We start from the raw sequence: 23377 nt of genomic DNA on the forward strand, positions 1-23377 counted from the left end.
TCAACGACATTAGCAAACGAAAGACTATTGTCATGTGCATTTAAAATCTTTTGTGTACATGGAGGGAAATCATTTATGGGGATGTGAGATAGACCAATGCATGAATTGTTTTCAGAAATTTCATTGTCAACCATTGAATCAAAAATGAGAGAAAAAATAGAAAACCTAGACAGATACCATGTAGAATGTAAGCATACATAAACATATATCAAATTGATACGTTGGAATTCTTTTTCTTTAGAAGGGAAATACAAGCCTCATTTAAATAGGATGGATAGAAGAGGTTAAATATAAGTTCAATTACTCCTAGAAAAGGTTTTATCCTATTTAAAAAATAAAATGATAAAATTATAGTTAATCTAAACTACTAATTCAAATATTTTACTACTACACACTTTAATATTCTACGGATACTTATTAGGAACTGCATAGTCTGTAGAACACGAAATGCAGTCATCTTTGAACCTTTAATGAATCTAGTGACAGTGCCTTCGTAGGAGAGTAGGATGTTTGTAAAGTAATTATTTACACTTGTTTAATATTCTATAGATAGAAACAAAATATAACTTATTTAAAATTTACTAATCTAATTTTATTATATCAAATCATTAAGAATAAAGTTTTCTTTTCTTAAAGTTCTTTAACGGGAAGAGAAAAGTAAATAAATTTATTTTTTAAAGACCATTAATTCTATATAAAATTAATAATTAGATTATATTTTTAATAATTAAATTAAAAAGACGAATTTGTAAAATTTTAAGGGATAAAAATATATTATTAATAAAAAATATAAAAAATATATAAATTATATAATAATTTAAAATTTTAGAAGGACTACTGCCTATAAATAAACAAAATAATTACTCAGTATTAGACTTCATTCACCTCACTATTGAAAACATTACCAAATATACAACAACCAAATAAAATAAACCTATGAAGGAAACTCGTACTGTAAATGAAATAACAAAGATGCATCTACACTCAAAACTCATAAAACTTAAAATAACTCTTTCAAAGCACATAGACATTAGAACATTAATTGACATGCTTTAAACATTATAAGAAAAATAACACTACTTAATACATCAAACCTTGGAGAGATTATTTTGTTGAATTTGCAAGGAAAATATAGACCCAAGTCCTAACCTTAATCCACCGCCGTCGATATAGTCCTTGCAATCATCCTAGTTATATGTCACCGTAGTTGTTGCCGATTTACCATCAGAATCGCGTGGGATCATGATTTTCATCTTAAGGTTCACAGAATTTAACATGTTGATTTATCGTCGATCGGTCGTCAATCAGTCACGATTTCATAGGGGTTTTAGTCGTCGGGCAGAGGGGAGGTCGGGCGGAGCTTCTTCACTGACATAGGGCGACGGTCGGTGTGGGGAATGTTTTCAAAGATTAGGGTTATTTCAAAATTTATGTGTTTTCTTTTTAAAAATATATAATTTTATTTTTTAATTTTATATAAAAATTTTAAAATTACCAGATTGTGACGTGTCACTTAATGGGAAAAACTAACGCCGTTGATGGTCCGGACACCTAAAGTGCTAACGTTTGTAATGTTAGGCACCTGGATAGGCAAAAAAAATGTAGGCAATTTTCATAAATTTCATCTCTTAAAACTTAGACACACACATATGAAAATTTTAAGACGCCCCTAAATATCCTGATTATATACTTATAAATTTAATTTTTAAATTTAGTAATTAAATTTTTATTTTATGTTAATTTATTATCAAATTGAAACAATAGATTTTTCTGATTATATGTTGCAGACAGTGTGAAATCATGAGCAAACTAAAAAGATTAAATCCTTTTTTAAGAAAAAAAATTTGATTATATAGAAATTAATAAGCCATTGGAAACTTCAAGGCTTGCATTAAAGTTGTAGTCAATCTTCTCTCAAGTCTTCGATTGTTGAGGTTAAAGACATTAATCTTCCATTTATGGTGATCTAGGATTGCGTAAGTCAATATGAGAATATTCAATTAATCAACAAGATTAAATTCGACGACCGTACTAGATAAAAACATCATAGGCGTTTTTAATATTATTAGTTTACTCAAAAGTTTTCTATGCCCCGAAACAAAATGTTGAGTTCTGCCATTATTGTGCATTATTTTATTAATATAATAGTGAATCATCTTACATTACTTTACAATAAATTAATTTTTTAATAATATAATTTGATAATTATTTATTGTTGTAATATTATACCATGTCAATGATGAAATAAATGTTGACTATCATACGAGTTATAACATTGGTGTTGTAAAAAAATAAACGCCTAATCATCATTTCGGTTAAAGTAGTAAGAATCCGACTAAAACTATTAAGTTATAGACTAAATTTAGTTTTTTAAAAAATTAAATTTAAATTAATAAAGATATTAACATTTCGGCTAATTTGTTATTTAACCTATTAGAAATAAAACAAAGGTATTTTTTTGTTAATGATTAATATATCTTTCTAATTAATATTTGTAAGTGTTAAATAAATATTCGGGTTAGCTTAAATTACAAATAATATTATATATTATATAAATATATCTATTTGAACAGATCTATTATATAAATATATCTTGACTCATAATAAATCAATCTTTGAAGACAATTGCATAAGATCGATTATTTATTGATGAATCAATCTTTTCAGCAGAAATTAGTTCATTACTGCACAATTAACATAAAACTAACATCGTCTCCACAGTTCAAACTAGAAATTATGACACTAACTAAGCCAAGACATGCTTCAGTTTAACTCTCTTCACAGCATGCTTTTGTGTATGTGTTTGCTAATTTTTCCCACCGTTAAACGCCTTGTGTAGATTTTGGATTGTTTGCAGCAGCCTCAGATATTGGGTCCCCTCTCTTAATATTTGGGTTAAGACATAATTCGAACTGGACATTCTTTTGAACAATTCTTCAACCAATATCGCCTGGAGAAAAAAAGAAAAAGGTTTAGTTGTCTTTAAGTACAGATTTCGACTACATCATGCATACAATGATATCTTAAACTTCCATACGGATCAGCTTTTCAGCAAATAAAATTGACTGGTTTAAGGCCAATATATCATATGTGTCATTTACCATTGCTATCTTTGTTTGAATTTCAGCTTTCAAGGTTGCTATCTCGACATGTAGTTGAGCAATCTAGATCAAATAAGAGATTAGGAATATATAACTCAAAGAGAGTGCAGAAGGACAAAAGGGGAAACTAACAAACAAAGGCACCTTGGCCTCGAGTTCATCATCTTGGAGTTCGTCTTCTTCGAGTTCGTCTTCTTCGAGTTCGTCTTCTTCGAGTTCTTCTTCTTCGAATGTATCAGGAGATGATCCAATCGTGCTTGGCCTCACCGGAGCTCCAGACTTATTTTGTCCAATGAGAAAGGATGGGAATCCCACGGGTGCATCACCTTCCCCTATAAATACACAAATATAATGGACACTGCAACAAAGAAAACACAGCTGCATGTACGCAATTTCAGTAATGATTTCACACCTTTAGAAGTAGCTTTAGACGGCAACCCATTCTCGTCCAGAGCCTCCTAGTCTCTCCTTCTTCCCTCATCTTCACCTTCTTGTCAACTTCTTCCGTTATAAACTTCTGAAAAACCCACTCGGAATCACTACGGTTCATTGTGGGACCGGGTTTCTTATCGTTGTCTGCGGAGGCGGCAGCGGAGGAGGAGGAAGAAGACGACCAGAAGGGGTAGGATGTATCTTCGATGGAAAAACCTCTATCCCTTGATTTGGTTTGGCGGCTGTGTTTTCTTGGTGTATATATATAGATGATCTGCTGATACAGATTCCAGTCATAAAGGTATTTGCAATATATTATTTTTTTGTTATTAATTTTATTTCCTTAATTTAGTCGCATTGAAAGCGGTATTTTCTTTTTGAATAGATATTGAATGATTTTATGATAAGGTATACGAAATTCGATGTTTCCGTTTCTAAAATTATTTTGATGAACCATCATTAGCGGTATTTTTTAATCTTCGAAATAAAAATTTTTATATTTTATATTTATTTAGAAAGTAAGTATATGTGTTTATTCGACTCGTATTTTTTATATTTATAGAAATTAACGTTGCATCTCAAGGACAAAGGACCCCCCTTTTTTTTCTCTTCCTGTCCAATCAGCAATAAATACCGAATCTATTTTATAATAATACTTAATCAAGAAATCTATACTTTCCTTGGCTTCTACCTATTCTTTTATTCACTTTCCTTATTACTATAATAATACTTAATCAAGAAATCTACCACCAGCAGCAATTGTGGCAACTAAAGCAATGAGAACAGACCCCAGAGAAGAACCACGCTATGCAGAGCGAGTATCCTATGTTGTTATCCATGTTAAGCCTGGGGTCGACTGGTTGACATGGTGGTAAAGTTTTCTATCCCAACTCCCAAGTGTATTGTGGAATGGTTTTAAACTTGGTTCTTCATGCTTGAACTCAATAAGGTAAGGTTCTCTAACACGTTTTCAGGTCTCAGAGAGTCGACTCTTTTGCATATACACGGTAGTTATGCTTTTAAGTTAACGTTCTACTTGTAATTATTGTATATTTTCGTGATGTAAAGTAATTTAAACATTCAGTCTAAAAGTTTAAATTGCCTGTTATTATCTTTCTCGTCTTTTCTAAACTAAAGAATCTTCAGTTTGTAATTTGGAATCAAAGTATACAATGTAAACACGATATTCATGAAAGTATACAAACCATTAAAACGTGTCCATAATAGCTAATGAGGCCTTTAATCCTCTAATAAAGTACATGTTAAATTTCGTGAACAACTTTGGTAACTTGTTATGGTGCACCTCCAATGGTACTTAATACCTATTTGTTTCATCGAAAATAAATTTTAGGAAATAAAGTATAATACTTTCAGTAAATATTTTTTAAAATTTTATTTTACAGTACTTAAAACGATGTGTACACTTTTTTATATAATTTAATTCGTTTTTTTCATATTCATTCAATATAATAATTATTATCATTTATTAAAAAATAATTGTATGTTTTCAAAATATTATAATAATTATTACTATAATTTCTAGTTGCAAACAATGTTATTCTTTATGGGTGATTTTACCCCACTCACACCGTTTGTTTTTATTTTTACTTTTCTAACACCGTTCGACCAATATTTCCAAAACTAGCACCCTTTCTGCTGGTTGGCAAGGCGCGTCCCCGGGGGCGCGCTTTACCGGTTTTTCGCTGAGTTGGATGCCACGTGTGAAAGGCGCGTCCCCGGGGACGCGCCTTTGCCAACTCAGCAGACACGTATTTTGTTTATAATAAATAGTTATTTTTTATTTATTATATAATTAATAATATTATGTAAAATGTTTTCGATTATATTATGTAAAATGTTTCGATTATAATGTAAAAATTATAAATAATAATTAAATATTATATTAAATAATATTATAAATATTATTTAGTATTTAAAAGTTAAAAAAAATTATTTAGGTGTACATACATTGACAATTATATAAATGCAATAACATTAAATTATTAAAATAAAACATTCATTTAAAAACTTTAATTACATAAGAGTTAACGGTTATATGATGATAACAGAGCTGACATTTTTTTCTATTGTGCCCGATGTTTCTACAATGCCCACATCGTTTTGTTCTGTTGACTTCTCCCAATATCCATATCACAATGTATTCTAGTAGATTTTGGCGACCTGAGTCCCTCAATAGCAATGGATCTGGGACAATTAAGCCAAGTTTGAATCTCATTTGGGTCTCTTTCGTTTCCTATGGGCGGAAACTCAAATTCATATACCTTGAAAACTTGTGAAAGTTGGTATACGGGATCAACATAATTTTGTAGTCCAAATGCGAATGTGAGCAAGCAGCAATGACATGAGAGCATGGATTTTGAGTGCTTGAAGAAACCACAATCGCACCACCTCTCTGCAGATTAACTCTGAAAGAGTTAGCTTCAATCCTTGCAGCGACGTGGCATTTCGGTTACACGAAACAATTCACGGGTGCGAGAAAAATTTGTAACTAACATCCCATTTGTAGCCATTTTTTTCTGTAAATCGGCTACTAGTCTTGGGTGGTACAATATGTCCGTTTTGCATCCAAGTAAGAGCTTGTCCACCGAGTTTTGCAAAGAGTTGACCCAAACGAAAATAAGTCGTTTTGACCACGCCGTGACTGGTAAATGACGCGCCCCCTTTAAGGTTGAATTTATTGCTTCAGCCAAGTTTGTTGTCATATGACCATAGCGATACCCCCCGTCATATGCATTTGTCCACATTTCTTTGCTGATGTCCATATGTACTCGCACCCCTTCTTATTTTTGCCAAACAGCTCTTGTAGCATCGACTCAAACCTTTGAGGTAAGAGTTCGTAACCTAAGTCATTAGGAATATGTAATAGTTATATGAAGTATAATAAGTAATAAGAAATTGATAGAAAAATTGGGAAAAAGTAACATACCCATCCGCACGACTACTGACGTTCATCGTTCTTCTTGTATTTTCTGTAATAGTTTGCAGCAATATGACGGACACAATAACGATGTTGAACATGTGGAGGTCTATACATTGTACCCAAAGAGTCCATTGCTGCTTTTATCCCGGCTCCTCGGTCTGAAATAATGCATACTCGTTCCCTGGTGACAACATGTAAACGTAAATTTTTAAGGAAAAAAGCCCAAGACTCAGTGTCTTCTCCTTGAACGAGGGCAAACGCAACAGGAAGAATATTGCGGTTTCCATCTTGGACCACAGCCAATAATAAACTTGCTTGTATTTCCCATACAAGAAAGTACCATCAATTTGGACAATTGGTTTACAGTACTTGACTGCATTAATACACTGAGGGTAAATCCAAAAGACTCGGTAAAATTGGCAGCGATCGCGAACCATTCGATCATTCACGTAATGATGTTGAGTTTCGAACTCAACAATTGTCCCGGGATTAAGTCTTTGCACAACATGAAACCAACTGGGCAGCTCGTTGTAAGAGGAATCCCATTCGCCATGAAGTTTGCAAATGGCATTCTGTTTTGCCAACCACGCTTTTTTATATGAGACAGTGTACCCATATTGGGACTGTATAGCAGAAATCAACACTGCAACAGCTATATGAGAGCTTTGCTTCACAATGGGCATGATTGCTTGACAAATAATGTTGGAGTCCAAGTTGGGATGATCCTGGTTTATACCTGTTGCACAACATGTATGAGGACCGTTGTATCTGGTTAGTTCCCATAAGTTGTTCTTCCTCTTCCTCTTTGATACACGGACCATCCATTGACATCCGTTGTGACGTTGGACGCAGTAGCAGACATATTTCTCCGTGTTAGATCGATCAACTCGGGACTGAACTGAGTTACGAATATTGTAACTCTTTATTGCCATCATTGCTTCCTCCTTCGATGCGAACTCCATTCCAATATGTAAATTACCGTCATTGACTGATGATTGAAGTCCATAGTTTCCAACATCAGGAAGATCTGGAAATTCAGGCTCATACATTGCATCATAATCAGCCTCATACATATGTGCAGGAAGTTCGGCTGGTGTTGTATTTATCGGAACGTCATCCTCGTCATCATCAGAATGTACGTTAAACTGTGGTGAGTCAGGTTCAACGAATAATCCCGTTTCAGCACCATCTGCACCTGGCTCCCGAAGAGTTCTTCTGGTGGAGATGAGGGTTCCTCCGATAATCCAATGTTGAGGTCAAATAAGTTCCCGCTTGCGTGTCCTCCCTTGAACTTGAGGCCATTGTATCATGTGGATGTGAATAGACTGTCGTCTCGTTGGCATTTCCATATGTAAGTCGAAAACATTGGCAGATGAATGTCTGCCCCTTGAAGTAGAAGAGATGTTGCCATATGGATTATTGGTGAAGCCACGTGGGTTGAGATCATAAGCAGTTGCAGATGAATGCCTTCCTATTGAACTTGATGGCATGGTATATGGCGTTGGATCCGCCATTAATGATGTGAAATCATTACAGATAAGTTATGTCGGGCTATCAACTTGATCAGTTTGATATGCAATGCCAAAGTGAGAGGAATATGAGAGACCACGAGTTACACGAACCCTCAATAAAAGTGGCATACATTTCAATAAGAGATTGTGAACTCCCCATATGAGCATCAACCATCATAGAAACATCATCATCGTTTGAAAGCTGAAATGATGTATACGTGAGCGGAAAAAGTTCAGTAGGAAATCTGTATTGAAGTGAAGATAGTCTTCTCTGGCCTGCTACACGAATCTTTAACGAAATTTTGTGATTAACTCCTCAATTGTGATGTTTCTCTTCAAGGTTAAGGGGATATAATGATCTGACTCAAAAACAACCCCCTCTTCAGCTTCCTTAATTTCTCCATCATACAAAACAACAGCAGAAAGACGACTCATTTTCAGAGAATTTGAGAATTTAGAGTTTGGGAATTTGAGAATTTGAAAGATTGTGAACTGAAGTTTGTTTTGAAAGTTTATAATACGTTGCATATAATAGTTTCTATAATCGGTTCACTATTCACGTGAAGGCGCGTTCCCGGGGGCGCGCCTTCCATTATTTCGTCAGAGAATATTATCATTGCCCTATTATGTCACTCATGTCCCTCGGGGAATAACTTAAATTTAACTTCTTTTGAATGTTCAACAAGTTAAGAATAACTTAAATTAAAACGTTATGTGAAGTTTGAATAAATTAGATAAAATGTTATTGATAAATGAATAAATGTGAAGTGATAAGTTGATTGTGACATTGAAATTGTATGGAATGAGCATTGAAATGTGACATTGAATAAATTGCCAATTCACCCCCCTCTGGTTGATTACGTCGATCGATGAACTCAACATAAGTTGATTTTAATGTATACGTTTTAATATATATGTTAATGATAAAATCATATGTATGGAGTCCTTTAATTTCAATTTAAGTATTGTGAACTATAATTGGAATATAACTTTTAATTTCGAATACAATTGGAATATTAAGTTGAAATTAATGTTAAATTTCGAATACTATAATTTATATTTTAAATTTTTGAATAATTTATTTTTATTTTTATTTCGAATAATATAATTTGTATTTTAAAAACATTTATCAAACATTTAATGTTAAATGTGAATAAAAAATAACATAAAAAAATATGTATGTAACAACCATGAAACATTTACATAACATAACCAAATTACATAAAATTCTGAAATTTAATTATTTAAATAACATTAAATATAACTGGATCACCGATGTCGTCGTCTCGAATGAGTTCCACATGGCGGTGGTTGCCTATTTCGTGGAGGATTTCTTCGTGGAACTTGTTCTTCAGTCTCCTCATCTTCACTATCATCATCAGCAGCATTTTCTTCATTTGGTGCAGATGACGCTGAAGGGGCTGAAGGGCCTGTATAAAATAACGACCCTGGAGGAGTGCTAGTAACAATCTCACCGCTCCCCGGGAACTGTGGAAACATTGGCATCGATGTATGTGATCCAGATGAAGATTGAGGTGTCTGCGGAGAAGCACCACCAGCCAAATAAGATGCATATGAAGCATATGCTGGATCATTAAACATAGTCGTATATGCACCTCCATATGGTATAAACCCTGCGGGCTAGCATGTAACCTGGCGGGCTAGGCATGTAACCTGGCGGGCTAGGAATGTAACCCTGCGGGCTCGGAATGTAACCCTGCGGAGATGGCATATAAACTGGTGGGCTTGGCATATGAAGTGGAGGCTGGGCATGTACCCCTGCGCATCGACGAATAAGGATGTTGTGGTGGGACTGATGCAGAACCGGTAGCGCCTTCTCTCCGTCCACGCGTCGGGGGACGATGATATTGAGACGGTTGACGTCTTTCTCGGCGCCTAGGAATGTTAACCCCTCGTGCTTCGCCGAAAGTAGAAACGGCTTCCCATTTTCATTAAACCAGTCCATATAGTTATCCGTAACCATATGACCATTTCAGCGTAATATTGTCGAGGGCCAACAATGTATATCGGTTCTCCCAAAGCGCAATCCAATCTCTGTGTCTCACACCCAGTTAACATCTTTCTTTCCCCGTCTATCTATGTTATGCACGTCGTCTAAATTTCTAGGAGCTCCAGGAATATATTGCGTACAACCATACTGACGGAGCACGCGATCAACTGGATGCCACTCAATAATAGCATAACATATAAGAGGTATAACCGATATCCATACCTCTAATGACCCTAAGGTGGGGTGGGATGCAAGCTTTCACTTCATCGCTCGCATAAGGTATCCACTGAAACTGAAATATAAATATACAATTCAAATAAATAAAATATTCTAATTATATCTAACATTTTAAATTAAAATATTAATAATTAAACAAATTTAAAAACATACCTCAGACCCAGCTTTCGTATCAATAAGTAAACGATTTCCTCTAAAACAGTAGGTATACTTTTATGGTCCTTTCTTTTCATCGACCACCTATGAAATATAATATAAACTAAATATCACCCTATTTAATTGAAAATATTTAAATCAAAATTTAGTTCGAAAATTACCTCAACAATAAGGGGAATACGTATGGTTCATTCACGATCGGGCATAAGAAAGGCATGCGGAACCACGCCCATGATTGTAGAAGCAGAAGACATCCACCGATAGCAGTTTTCTTATAATTCGTCGCCCGACACATTTCTCTAAAGAGAAATGCCAAAACTGCAGCACCCCAACTATATCTTCCAGCTTCATCAAAATCGATCAGATGCCGCAACCACATACAATGCACCTGGTTGCGAGATTTGTCGGGCATCAATATTCCTCCAATTATTCGTAGAATATATGCCCGAGCACATGCCTTGCTTGATCCTCTGAAGCATTTCATTTAAAACCTCAAAATTAGCTTTCAACCAAGATAAAGCTATTCTACCTCCATTAAACTCTGGCGGAGCAGCTCCAAGATAATCAATGCACATTGATTGCCAATCACCATCCGCCATACCACACATCTATTTCCGTCGACGGGAAGCCCCAGATGCATAGAGACATCCTCCAACGTAATTGTTGCCTCTCCACATGGAAGGTGAAAAGTGTGTGTCTCGGGCCTCCACCTCTCAATCAGTGCAGAAATTAGGACAGGTTCGAGTTTGCAACCGCTATATTGTTGCAATATACCCGAACCCAGCAGAAGCCAAATATGGCAAAATACGTTCCGGTGTCGGTATACGGGATTTTTAATAAAAGTTTCTAAATACGATCAGCATCCTAATAATATATTATAAAAAGTAAAAATTAATATAAATTCATAATAACTTTAAAATAAAAATAAATTTAAATATTACATTAATTATAAAAAATTACCATATCGCTAAATGTCTGGAGATATGATCATTATCCAATCGCAACAGCATTTCGTTTTCCATTATAACTGTAGACAAAACAATATAATTAGCAAAAATTATAATTCTAAATAAATAATAATTATATAAATATTATTTTAATAATAAAATAATATTACATAAATATATTATAAAAAAATAATAACTATTTAAAAAATACTAACATAAAATAAATTTCTTACCACTAAAACAAATTTAAAACTCAAAGTTGGAGAATTTGAGTTATATAAGAGAGGAGAAGATGATTTTGGTGAAGAATGAGTGAGGGTTGAGGGGGTTTATATAGGGAGGAGGGGTGTTAGGAAAAACGGATGGGGGCATTAATGACATTTAATGGAAGGCGCGTCCCCGGGGATGCGCCTTCCACACGTGTCTGCTGATATGGCAAAGGCGCGTCCCCGGGGACGCGCCTTTCACACGTGGCATCCAACTCAGCGAAAACACGGGTAAGCGCGCCCCCGGGGACGCGCCTTTGCCAACTTAGCAGAAAGGGTGCTAGTTTTGGAATATTGGTCGAACGGTTTAAAAAAGTAAAAATAAAAATAAACGGTGTCAGTGGGGTAAAAAAGCCTTCTTTATGAGCTGTAATGAACTAATTTCAACTGTTGAAAAGATTGTTTAATTAATACAGTAGTCGGCTTCCTCTCTCTCTCTCCTGACTAGAGAGAAACAACGAAAAGCTTAGTTTTCTCCCATCTGCCTGCTACCATGGTGATTGCTCAGCGTCTCCCGTCTACGTTTTAGGAAGCGTTCATGGAGTATGGCTCAGTGTTGTTCGTGTTCTTTGCTTTTAGAAGCAGAAGGAGATTTTGTGTTGGATTCATATTTGCGTTTGTTAGGTTCAGTAGCAAGCATGAAGACGAGTTTGCGGTTCGGTGGGTAGATGGGAGGTTGTCGGAGGGGTATAAAATTTTAGTTTTTCTTGTTTTATCTTCGAAACCAAAAATCTTTAGATATGTTTTTGGCAACTCGGTGAAGAGGGTGTGGATTCCGGCTATTAGAGTTTCCAGGTCTTTCAATGTTGTTTTGGATGGTCGGAATGTCGTGGGTGGTCGGTCACAGGCATTTGTTTCAGCAATTCAGCAATGTAGGACAGAAGATCCGGGAGCTCTGCTCCATGTCAGTATTTCGAAAGCTCGCTTCCCTTTCTCTAGTCTGATGAGTCATGTTGCATGGTTTCTTAGAGTGGTTTGTAAGATTGTTCTACGGGGGTAAAAGTGTTTTCTGGTTGCTACAAGCATTAGGTTGTATATCGAGGGTGTCTTTTACACAACCTTTCAAGCAGAAGGGTTATTGAAAGGGTTAGTTTTAGGCTCATTCTGCTGGTGGTTATCCAGTATTATGGAGCTTTGGAGCGTATGGCATCCTGGAGCAGTAGTGTTGACTGGTTTCGAACCTGTTTTCTCGAACATGAATTTTTAGTTGGGTATGAGCAGAGATTCATAATGAAATCATGGGTTATGTTCATAGTTGTTCCATTGTTAGTGTAGTGCCTTTACTTCATCTTCAATTTAGGGTTCTTATGGGGTTCTGTCCTTTCAATCCATGAAGAAACAAGTTTTAGAGTCCGGTTTGTTGACGCCAGATTGCTTTTGGTGGTGCAGTGGTTCCTGAGATATGCTCTGTTATCATTAAGGGTAGGGCTTTTCCTTTATATTTCTTTCGGAGGTTCTTGTAGAAGATAGTGTGTGCCTTGATGGCTCTTGGGCCGGCGGTGAAGTGGTGATCTCAGCTGTTGTCGGTGATGGGGTGTTCTCTAGGTTGCAGGAGGGTTCTCTTGATTTTGCTGGATTCGAGGTGCTTTTACTAAAGTTTGTTTTATTGTAGCACCAAGTAAAAGGTGTGTTGTTGGTGCTCTGACATGTTATTTCCCGCATGTTATTTCTTTGGTGGAAATAAGGAAGTTGTTGGAGATAGCTTTTGTGGTGCCTATACTGTTTTATGTTGGGTTTTTTTTTTGTGGGTGGATGATACCATCGTTTTAGGGGGGGTTTTATTCCTTGTGCCCCTACTGCTTTTCGAGGATGAGTGGAAGGAAATTTCTGTAAGTGTGTATCCATTTCTTAGTGTTGTGTCTTCGGTCAAGTTTAGGATGTTGCTGTTGGTTCGTTATGGTGTTAGGATCATTTCACTGGTTTTAATGTATGCGTATATTTCGTAGTGTGTCCTCTATTCATATTGTTGGTTGTCTATGTTGGTTTTATTATGTGTTGGATTGGTGATTGTAGTGTATGGTCTGAATGATATTACATTTCTATGTGTATTTGTTCTCTATCACCTCAAGATATATTCTTTTTCTTCTATTTAGGATTAGGAAAGGTTTTTAATGAGGTGATGTAATTTATTATTCACTTAATACAAAATAACCCTCTTTAAAAAAAATACAGTAGTCGGCTTTATTCAGTTATCTTGTAAAAGTGGCATCCAATATACGGAACGAAAGTTCGATTGCAGGAATCTTAAACGACCATTATGTTGACTTTATTCTCGCCTTCAACAAATCCATTAGCCACTCTTTAAAAAAAATTGAAAGGAAACGAACCTCGTTAAAAAATTCTTCTAAATCAAATAAAGGAAAAAAAGTCGCTCTTCAATTTACTTATTTGAATTATGGAATGTTATCGAATGCATCAGTTTAGTCTGATAATGTGGATAATGTGGCTTACACCATCAAATTCTTATCTCTACTATCCTTAAACAATTTTCTTTTTTTTTTTCCAGTGAGAATCATTACTGATCTGTACCAGAGAATGTGATATATTAAGTTAAGATTGATGAAAGAGAAGCTAAAGAAATAGTTGACTACATAGTCAAATATATTTCTAAAAAAGATAAAACTCTAGTTATTTTTAATTCGATAATTTGTCTTCTATAAGATTTAAATGATGATATTTTGCTTTAACCTTTCCTTTTCATTTAAAAAATATATAAATACTCAAAAAACCTAGTTTTCTCTCCTCGGAAAAATCCTAATTTTTTTTCATTTGTGTACCACTCATCTCTTTCATTTTTTCGTCTTTGTTGATCGGCAACGACACCAATTTTAATATCGATTGCTGAGCGCTGATATTTTTTAGTCTTTTTCTTTTTTACACCATATCTCTATTTTCTTTTTTTTCCATCAATACGTTTGGCTAGACGCACGTTTTTAACTGCCTTTATAGCGTGTTTTTTGGCATATTTTACGGTTGTTTGACCTTTTTTATTTATTTTTTCAAGGGTTGTGTTGGAACCATCTTTTGGTTGGGCCCAAATTTGAGCTTCGACTTGGATTAAACGAATTGGATTCGCCACCGATCATTTATTTTAAAACTAATGGGTTGATCGGATACCCTATTTCTTACCTGATCTGCGTCTTTCCAAAGATGTGGGTAGATTCGGGAGCCGGTTACAGTCAAGGAAGAGTTAGCACCCTTGAACTGCCCTTTCGGTACTACGCAATTTCCAGTTGTCTTAAATTAAGAAAATTATAATTTAAAATTAAAAGGTCAAAATACGATCCCAATTACTTACCTTAGATAGTTTTAAAGGTGTGCCCTTAAAAAGGTCAAAAAACCATATTAGATAAAAAATGTAAGAAATAAATAAATAAATAAAATTAAAATGAAGAAAAAATAAATTAAATAAAAGATAAGATAAAGAAAGCAAAGATAAAATAGTGAGTAAAATAAATATAAAAAATAAAAAATAGTAAATAGTAAATATATATATATAAATTAATAAAACAGATAATAAAAAATAACATATATATATATAATCTAAAAAAAATAAAAAAAATATACTAAAGTAAAAAAAGAAAATGCATAAAATGTAAAAAAAATATTACATGAAAAAAAGAAAAGAAAAATAACAAAGCAATTAAATAAAATGAGTAATGAGGGAAATGTACGTATAAATAAAGTTAAATAAATAAAATAATAATAATTAAAACGTAAATGTAAGGGACCGAATCAAAAGGAAAAAAATCGATGGGCAAATTTTGAAGCAAAAAAATTGATTTAGAGGGGAGAATTAAATATTTAAAAACAGAAACACGCCTCGGGGGTAGATCTAGGTTCGAAACTTCGAAACCCCACCCCTTTTTGGTTATCGACGCAACCCACGTTTTGGGTTATTCGAACCAAATCTCAAGAAAAATAACATGCACATGCGAGAAATGAACGAATCAAGGTAAAAAAGATGCTACATTTTATTTCTTTTTTGAATCGTTTACAATAGTTTTTCCTTTGTATTTTTTCGTGTTTTCCTCTGTATTTTTGTATGTAAATCGTGTGTTGCAATAGTTAGTTACAATGGCTATTTATAATGCTTGTGGATCCTATTTTTAGGTGTTTGAATCATAGTAGAACTCTATCATATTTTTAGGAGTTTGAATCCTAGTAAAACTCTATCATATTTTTAGGAGTTTGAATCCTAGTAAAACTCTAACGTTATGTTTATTTTTTTAATCCCACTATTATCGGGGTTGTTGAGAGTGTTGTACCCAGACGAAAAGGTGTGTTGACAGTTGCCCCTCTTTGCCCATAGTTGTGTAACGAGGATAGGACAAATATTAAAAGACATGTTTTTCGTTCGGTGAAGTTGAAAATTGACTATGATGTTTCAATAACTCCCTGTCGAATTGAGTTACGGATGACTCCTCCTTCGTGAAGTGGAGTTCATCTTGAAATGATATGGAATTGAAGCCGTAGTTTAGAATTTGAATCAACACGTGGCTTCTCGTTGCCCTTCAGTTTGCTTCTCTGTTTAAAGACCTTGGATCAGAATCGAACTCAGAAATCTTCGTTGACAGATAGCTTTTCTTGACTTAAGCTATGTTGCTTGAAAATGGTTGCTTGTCACTAAGGCACGACCAAACCAGGTCTTCTTCTTGACTTAAAGACCTCGGTTGTAACCGGATAGTAGTGTGATTGAAGTGTCATCGAGCTGAATGGAATCGAACTCGACAATTTATTGACAGATAGCCCTTTTTGGCTTGAGCTATTCTGTAAATTTGGTTTGCCTTTGAGCTGAGCGTAATCGAACTCGAAAGTCTTTGGTTGGCAGATAGCCCTTCTCGACTTAAGTTATGCTGCAAATAATGTGCCTTGGAGCTGAGCATAGTCAAACTTGAAGGTCTTTATTGGCAGATAACCCTTCTAGCCTTGAGTTATGCTGCAAATGATGTGCCCTCGAAGCTGAGTGTAATCGAACTAGAGGGTCTTTAGCAGATAGCCTTTCTCGACTTAAGTTATGCTGCAAATGATGTGCCTTAGAGCTCAGCGTAGTTGAACTCGAAGGTCTTTGGTTGGCAGATAACCCTTCTCGACTTAAGTTATGCTGCAAATGATATACCTTGGAACTGAGCGTAGTCGAACTCGAATGTCTTTTGGTGACATATAACCCTTCTAGCCTTGAGTTATGTTGTAAATGTTGTGCCCCTCGAAGCTGAGTGTAATCGAACTCGAGGGTCTTTGGCAGATAGCCCTTCTCGACTTAAGCTATGTTGCAAATAATATGCCTTGGAGCTGAGCTTAGTCGAACTTGAAGGTCTTTGGTTGGCAGATAACCCTTCTCGACTTAAGTTATGTTGTAAATGATATGCCTTGAAGCTGAGCGGAGTCGAACTCGAACATCTTTTGGTCACAGATAACCCTTCTAGCCTTGAGTTATACTATAAATGATGTGCCCTCGAAGCTGAGTGTAATCAAACTCGAGGGGGTCTTTGGCAGATAGCCTTTCTCGACTTGAGCTATACTGCAAATGATGTGCCTTGGAGATGAGCGTAGTCAAACTCGAAGGTCTTTGTTGGTAGATAATTCTTTTTTACTTAAGTTATGCTGCAAACGATATGCCTTGGAGCTGAGCGTAGTCGAACTCGAAGGTCTTTAGGTCACATATAACCCTTCTAGCCTTGAGTTATGTTGTAAATGATGTGCCCTCGAAGCTGAGTACAATCGAACTCGAGGGTCTTTGGCAGATAGCCCTTCTCAACTTAAGCTATGATGTAAATGATGTGCCTTGGAGCTGAGTATAGTTGAACTCGAAGGTCTTTGGTTGGTAGATAACCCTTCTCGACTTCCGTTATGCTGCAAATGATATGCCTTGGAGCTGAGCGTAGTCAAACTCGAAGTTCGTTTGGTTACAGATAACCCATCTAGCCTTGAGTTATACTGTAAATGATGTGCCCTCGAAGCTGAGTGTAATTGAACTCGAGGGTCTTTGGAAGATAGCCCTTCTCGAATTAAGCTATGCTGCAAATGATGTGCCTTGGAGCTGAGCGTAGTCGATCTCGAAGGTCTTTGGTTGGCAGATAACCCTTCTCGACTTAAGTTATGCTGCAAATGATATGCCTTGGAGCTGAGTGTAGTCGAACTCGAAGATCTTGGTGGCAGATAGCCCTTCTGGCCTTGAGCTATGCTATAAATGATGTGCCTTGGAGCTGAGCGTAGTCGAACTCGAAGGTCTTGGCTAACAGACAACCATTGCGTTATGCTTCCAATAGTTTCTTTAAAAAAATGGCTTCCCTTCACGGGTCTAAGACGGTCATAATTCTCCAGGTGGTTCCCCTGAGCGGGTCTGAACCAAGTAATGTAATTTTTGGATGACTCCCTTTCACAGAAAAATCCACTCATAAATTCCGTCAGTCGGGTATCTTCCATCATGGAATTGAAATCTGGCTTGAAGACATTAACTGGAAACATGTTGCTCATTGTTCAGTTGAGCTAAACTGGATTTGTTCTGAATTGGTTCTCGAACCTATCTGAAATTGATTATGAGATCTATAGATATGTCAAGTCGGTTGAGGTGTAGCTTCTCACTGCTGAGTTAAGCAACCACCATTGTTCTTTAAAGGCGTTACGAATCGAGTATTCTTCATCCTAAAGTTGAAACTTGACTATAAAAGCTGCAAAAATCATGTATGCTAAAATGATGAATGTGATGCACCTAATTATGTCTAAGATGCATGCAATATGAATGGATTATGTGTTATCTCTTACACGGAGTCTCGTGCTTTGTCTGCCAATCTGGTCCTTGGAATCGATCGTGCCCCATTCTCTTTTCAAGCTTTGGCTTTATAGACCTTTAATATTTGAGATTGTTCTGTTTGAAAATGTTTTCCTCATTTTTCTTGTTTTAGGAGGGAAACGATATAAGAATTTTGTAAAACATTGCTTTCTAATTCAGGCTTGCAATCGAATCAAATCATAAACATGAATTCAAAGAATATCAAAAGAATCAATATCTCTTTTAATGCTTTCAGAGTTATAGCTCTTTGACAAATATTCAAGTGGATGAGTTGGCTTTAGGTTGACCTAAGGTTTCAGCCATAAAAAATGTCATTTTTTTGTTATTGCAACATGTTTTTTCTTTGGCTTGGCATTTTAATTGGATGCAGACAAAATGACGCAACTAGCATTATCAATTACTAGACCTTCTATTTCGGTCCTCTGAAATCTTCCATTTGTTCAAGTTTTGTAAGCTCTTCTAACAATGGTAATGCATAAATATCGGTCTAAAAATGAAATTCTTGAGTGCTCGTGTGAATTTGACTATAACAGGTGTTCCTTAACTCCCTTAGTCCATTTTACCGAAACTTCTTATTTAAATTTGCCATTGTCTGGCTAGCTGAATCCATAAAGCCGGGGCGTTTAACCAATTGCTCTAGAGGGACAACTCAAGCTTTATTGTATATATATAATATTATAATCTGGGTATACAGATACAATTTCTTAAGTTTGTCAGAAGAACCTGTTATAGTCTAGGTGTTTTTTTAAAGTCAAGGAATCTCATCTTTAGAGTTCAATTTCCAAGTAACTGACCTAAACTAGATTTACCTACTCGACTATTCCATCTGTGAAGATTATGATCATCACTGAACGTCTTAAATAAAAAGCATTGTAATTTCATATGCAAAAGGATGCCCCATGTTGTCCGCACCTTATGAAAGGAAAATGTCATATTGGTTAATTGCAAGAGCAAGGTACGGTGTTTGAGGGTATATTCTGGGTAAGGTCAAAGTCCTTGTTTTAAATCATGTTACTTCGTCAAAGATCTGTAACCTTGATCCATTTATAGAGTTTCTTAATTCAAATGATATTCAAAGAATTACAAGTTTGCAAATGTGATTCATTGCTTAACATCTTTAAAGTAACATAAATTTCTTTAAAAGTCTTTACAAAAACTTGAAAAAAAAATTCAAACAGAATGCCTCAAATGATGAAATGATCTTCCTCACTTGGATGCCCCCAAGTTGTTGAAGTTGATCCAGTTCTGGTTACACATCTTCTGCACGACTCTCTTGAATGCGTAGTAGTTCTCGATAGTGCGCCTTGGACACCACTATGATATTCGCAATGAGCATTCTCATCATACTACATGGGGTACGAGGCTTCATGGATTTCTCTGGATATGGTGACACCACATGTGCGTCAAACAACTGTTGATAAAGCTCTTTATGAGACATGTGAATGTAATAAAAAAAGAAAAGTAATGTGAAATATGCAGGAATACATGATGCATGCAATGTTCGAGGCATTGATCCAAAAAAATGTGTCTGTTATTAGAAATAATCCTTATCAGAGACAAAAGTGTTTTATCTTTTAAGAGACAAAAATATACTGACAACTTCTGACATGTTGACTAGTCTTCTACCTTCGTCTGTCATCGGTTGAATAACATGTCGAACCGCTCTGGCTTCTCTGGATGAACCGTACAAATGTTGAGTTGCTTTTTGTACTGGCCCAAGAAGTCTCGAATGACTGCATATCTGGCATTTATCTTTTGTTGAACCTGTTCCCAACGAATACATCATTGGAGCCCTCAGTTGATAGGAACTATGTGAAGTTCATTTGTCTATTTCTTGAATTCGTCAGCAAGGGTCTCCAATTTCAGCTATCATTTTGCCATTGTTGTCTTTGAAGGGACTCCCAAGATCAGCAACCTTCATCTTTCCCCTGCAACCTCTGCCAGTTAGTTTTTCAAAGATAGACTTTCATTGTGCTTGATGTAGACCCAGTTCATTCTGAGTCCTTTATAATGCAGTAGAGTGATACACTCTTCAATTGTGGGCACCACGTCTTCTGAATTGAATGTGACACATAGTCACCTTATAGACTGTCTTCTGCATTTTCATCTCTTGTATTACAACCCCTTTGTCCATTAATGCAGATTATTCAAGTTTAACAAACATGTTTTTGGTGGACCAACAACTCTTTTAAATGATGTGAATGATGAAAACAAAATAAAAGAGGACAAAAATAAAAAAGTTAGTGAGGTAAATCAAAACAATAATAAAATGAAAAAACCTACCTCACATGATATCTACCCCATATGCTTCACATTCCTACCCATACATGATCTTTATCCCGCAAGTTGATTTTGAACAAGTCCTAACCGCATAAATTTCTAGTTAACATTGCTTTAAATATTAAATAAAACATGAAATAATATCAAAGTAGCCTAGGGTTTGGAAATGAGGTTTTGGGGTGGGCTCTAATTCCCTATACTCTCTCGGTTTAAGTTCTAAAAAAAAAGGTAATCGAGTTCTCCTTGCTGGTGCCCCCTTGGGCTTGCCAAACCCTTAGTCCTAAGCCTATTACAAGCTTGTGTGGACTAAGTTAGGCTCTGATGCCAATTGTTAGGATTTTTGAAAACTCGATTCGATATCCGGAACGATTTGCAAAGAGGGGTCGGAACAATTTTGTGTTTAGTGAGTAAGGAGATTGAAAGATAGAGAATTGCACAGCGATTTATAGTGGTTCGACTTTCTAAACCAAAGTCTATGTCCACTACCTTAGCTCCTCACCATGGATTTTCCAACAAATTAACTAATTTGTTCTTTTTTTTAGGATAAAGAGTAACCTTTCAAACTCCCTAGTTTTTCCGGGCTAAACTAGAACCTTTCCCTAGCTTTTACATGGGCTAAGCTAGAATATTTCCCCTTTACAAAATGATAAAAGATGTAAACAAGAAAACCTCTCTAAGGTAGGTGTTTACAAGATTGAGCTCACAGGAACAAAATATATACAAGAGAAAGATGAAATGAGAATGAAAAACTCTTCTCTTGTGTTTGATTGCTTGGACACTTGTTCTATTGCTGTTTCAAGTGTCCTTAGCTTGTATTTATAGCTTGTAATGTGTTTGAAGTCGTATATAGCTGTTGGGGATGTTTTGGAGCCGTTTGGAGATGAGAATCCATTAATAAAATAGCTTGGAGCGGGGGGGGGGGATCGGTACCCCCTCATAGGGAATCAGATCCCTAAGTACAATCTGATTTCGACCGTTAGACAGGGGGAATCGATACCCCATGGGGGGGAATCTGTTCCCCCTGGGGGGGGAATCGGTACCCCCTAGGGGGAATCTGTACCCCCTGGACATTCTGTTTTCTCGGAGCCAAAAACCTGCAGGGGGAATCTGTACCCCTGGACAATCTGATTTTTCTTGGCTTTGAAACGATTCGAAATACTTTGAAAATTTGTTTTAAAAATAGTTTAAGTATAAAACACAATTTTACACTTTAGTAAGGATTAAAATGAACTTTGAAATACTTGGAGTAATATTTTGATATTCGAATAATTACATCGAATATACTTGGAAAATCTTTTGTAAAATCTTAAAATTCATTTAACTTAATTTGTTATATCAAAACATCAAAATGTTTTCAACAATCTCCCCCTTTTTGATATAACAAAACATTTGAGTAATTTTAAGATTTTGAAATCAAGTTTGAAATTACTCCCCCTTACTTTAACACTTCTCCCCTTTAACACCTTAACACTTCTCCCCCTTTTTGTTAAATCAAAAAGACTCTAATCTTTAAAGTTCAAAATAACTTTGGAGAGTAAGTAGTAAATTTGACATTTTAAAAATCATTTGAAAAATCAAAGCTCCCCCTCAATAAATGCATTCCAAATAAAAATTATGCTTTTAGGATCTTGACACTTAAACAAAATTGAATTTCAACAAAGAATAACAAACATGTTAGTAGCACATGAAATTCAATATATCCAAGTCTAAAATACTTTATGCAATATCAATTGTTGAAATTTGATATCAATTGTTAAAATTAAGAGCATATGCATAAAGTTTTTCTAAAAATGTTATGCATTTGAAAATTTTTGATATCAATTGTTAGAGAGATATCATTTTCATTTAAACCACATGCATAAACATTCAAATTTAGGTCAAAAATTTTAAAGATTTATAAAATCAAAGTATTTGAAAAGTTGATATCAATTGTTAGAGAGATATCATTTGCATTAAAACCAATTTTGACCAAAATTTTATTATGATGAACTAAAAATTCTTTAAAAATTAATATAACTTTAAAATGTTCATCATAATCATCTTTTCAACATACATGAGATTAAAAATAGATGTATAATCGTTTAAAACCAAAACTCATGCATGCTTAAAATCAAATGAGCAACCAAGTAACTAAAATTAAAAACATTAAGCTTAGAGGTTACCCATTCCTTTTCATGTGTGGCTAGAGCATCTTGAATATCATCATTTTCATCACAATTGCTTCCACACACCTACAAGAGACATTTAAGTAGATTTTGGTATCCAAATTGCTTTGGATCCTTGAATGTTAGTTTCAATGCCCCTTGTTCCTTTCGAAACCCATACTTGCCTAATTTTAAAACGTTTTCCTTTCTTCAAAGGACAAGTATGTTCCTTATGACCATGATAATGACAATGTGAGCATATTTTCATTATTGAACTAAATGAATTATTTAAAATGATTTCTTTTTCTTTTGTTAAGCATTCAAGCTTAACTTTTAAATCAAATTTTTTTTTTCAAAACTTTCAATTTTTATTTTTGAAGGCTCTAAATCCTTTTTCAAAATTTCATTTTGGCTTTCAAAATCTATTTTTGTTTTCAAAAGAAAATCATTTTCAATTTTAAATTTTGAAATCATTTTTTATATTTGGAGTTCATGGTCTCAAACTCCGAATATAACCTATTAAAAGCATCTTGTAACTCATCAAACGTATATGAATTA

The sequence above is a fragment of the Hibiscus syriacus genome, unplaced genomic scaffold (assembly GCF_006381635.1).
Source record: "Hibiscus syriacus cultivar Baekdansim isolate YM2019G1 unplaced genomic scaffold, ASM638163v2 tig00112402_pilon, whole genome shotgun sequence".
In the NCBI taxonomy this organism is placed as follows: Eukaryota; Viridiplantae; Streptophyta; class Magnoliopsida; order Malvales; family Malvaceae; genus Hibiscus; species Hibiscus syriacus.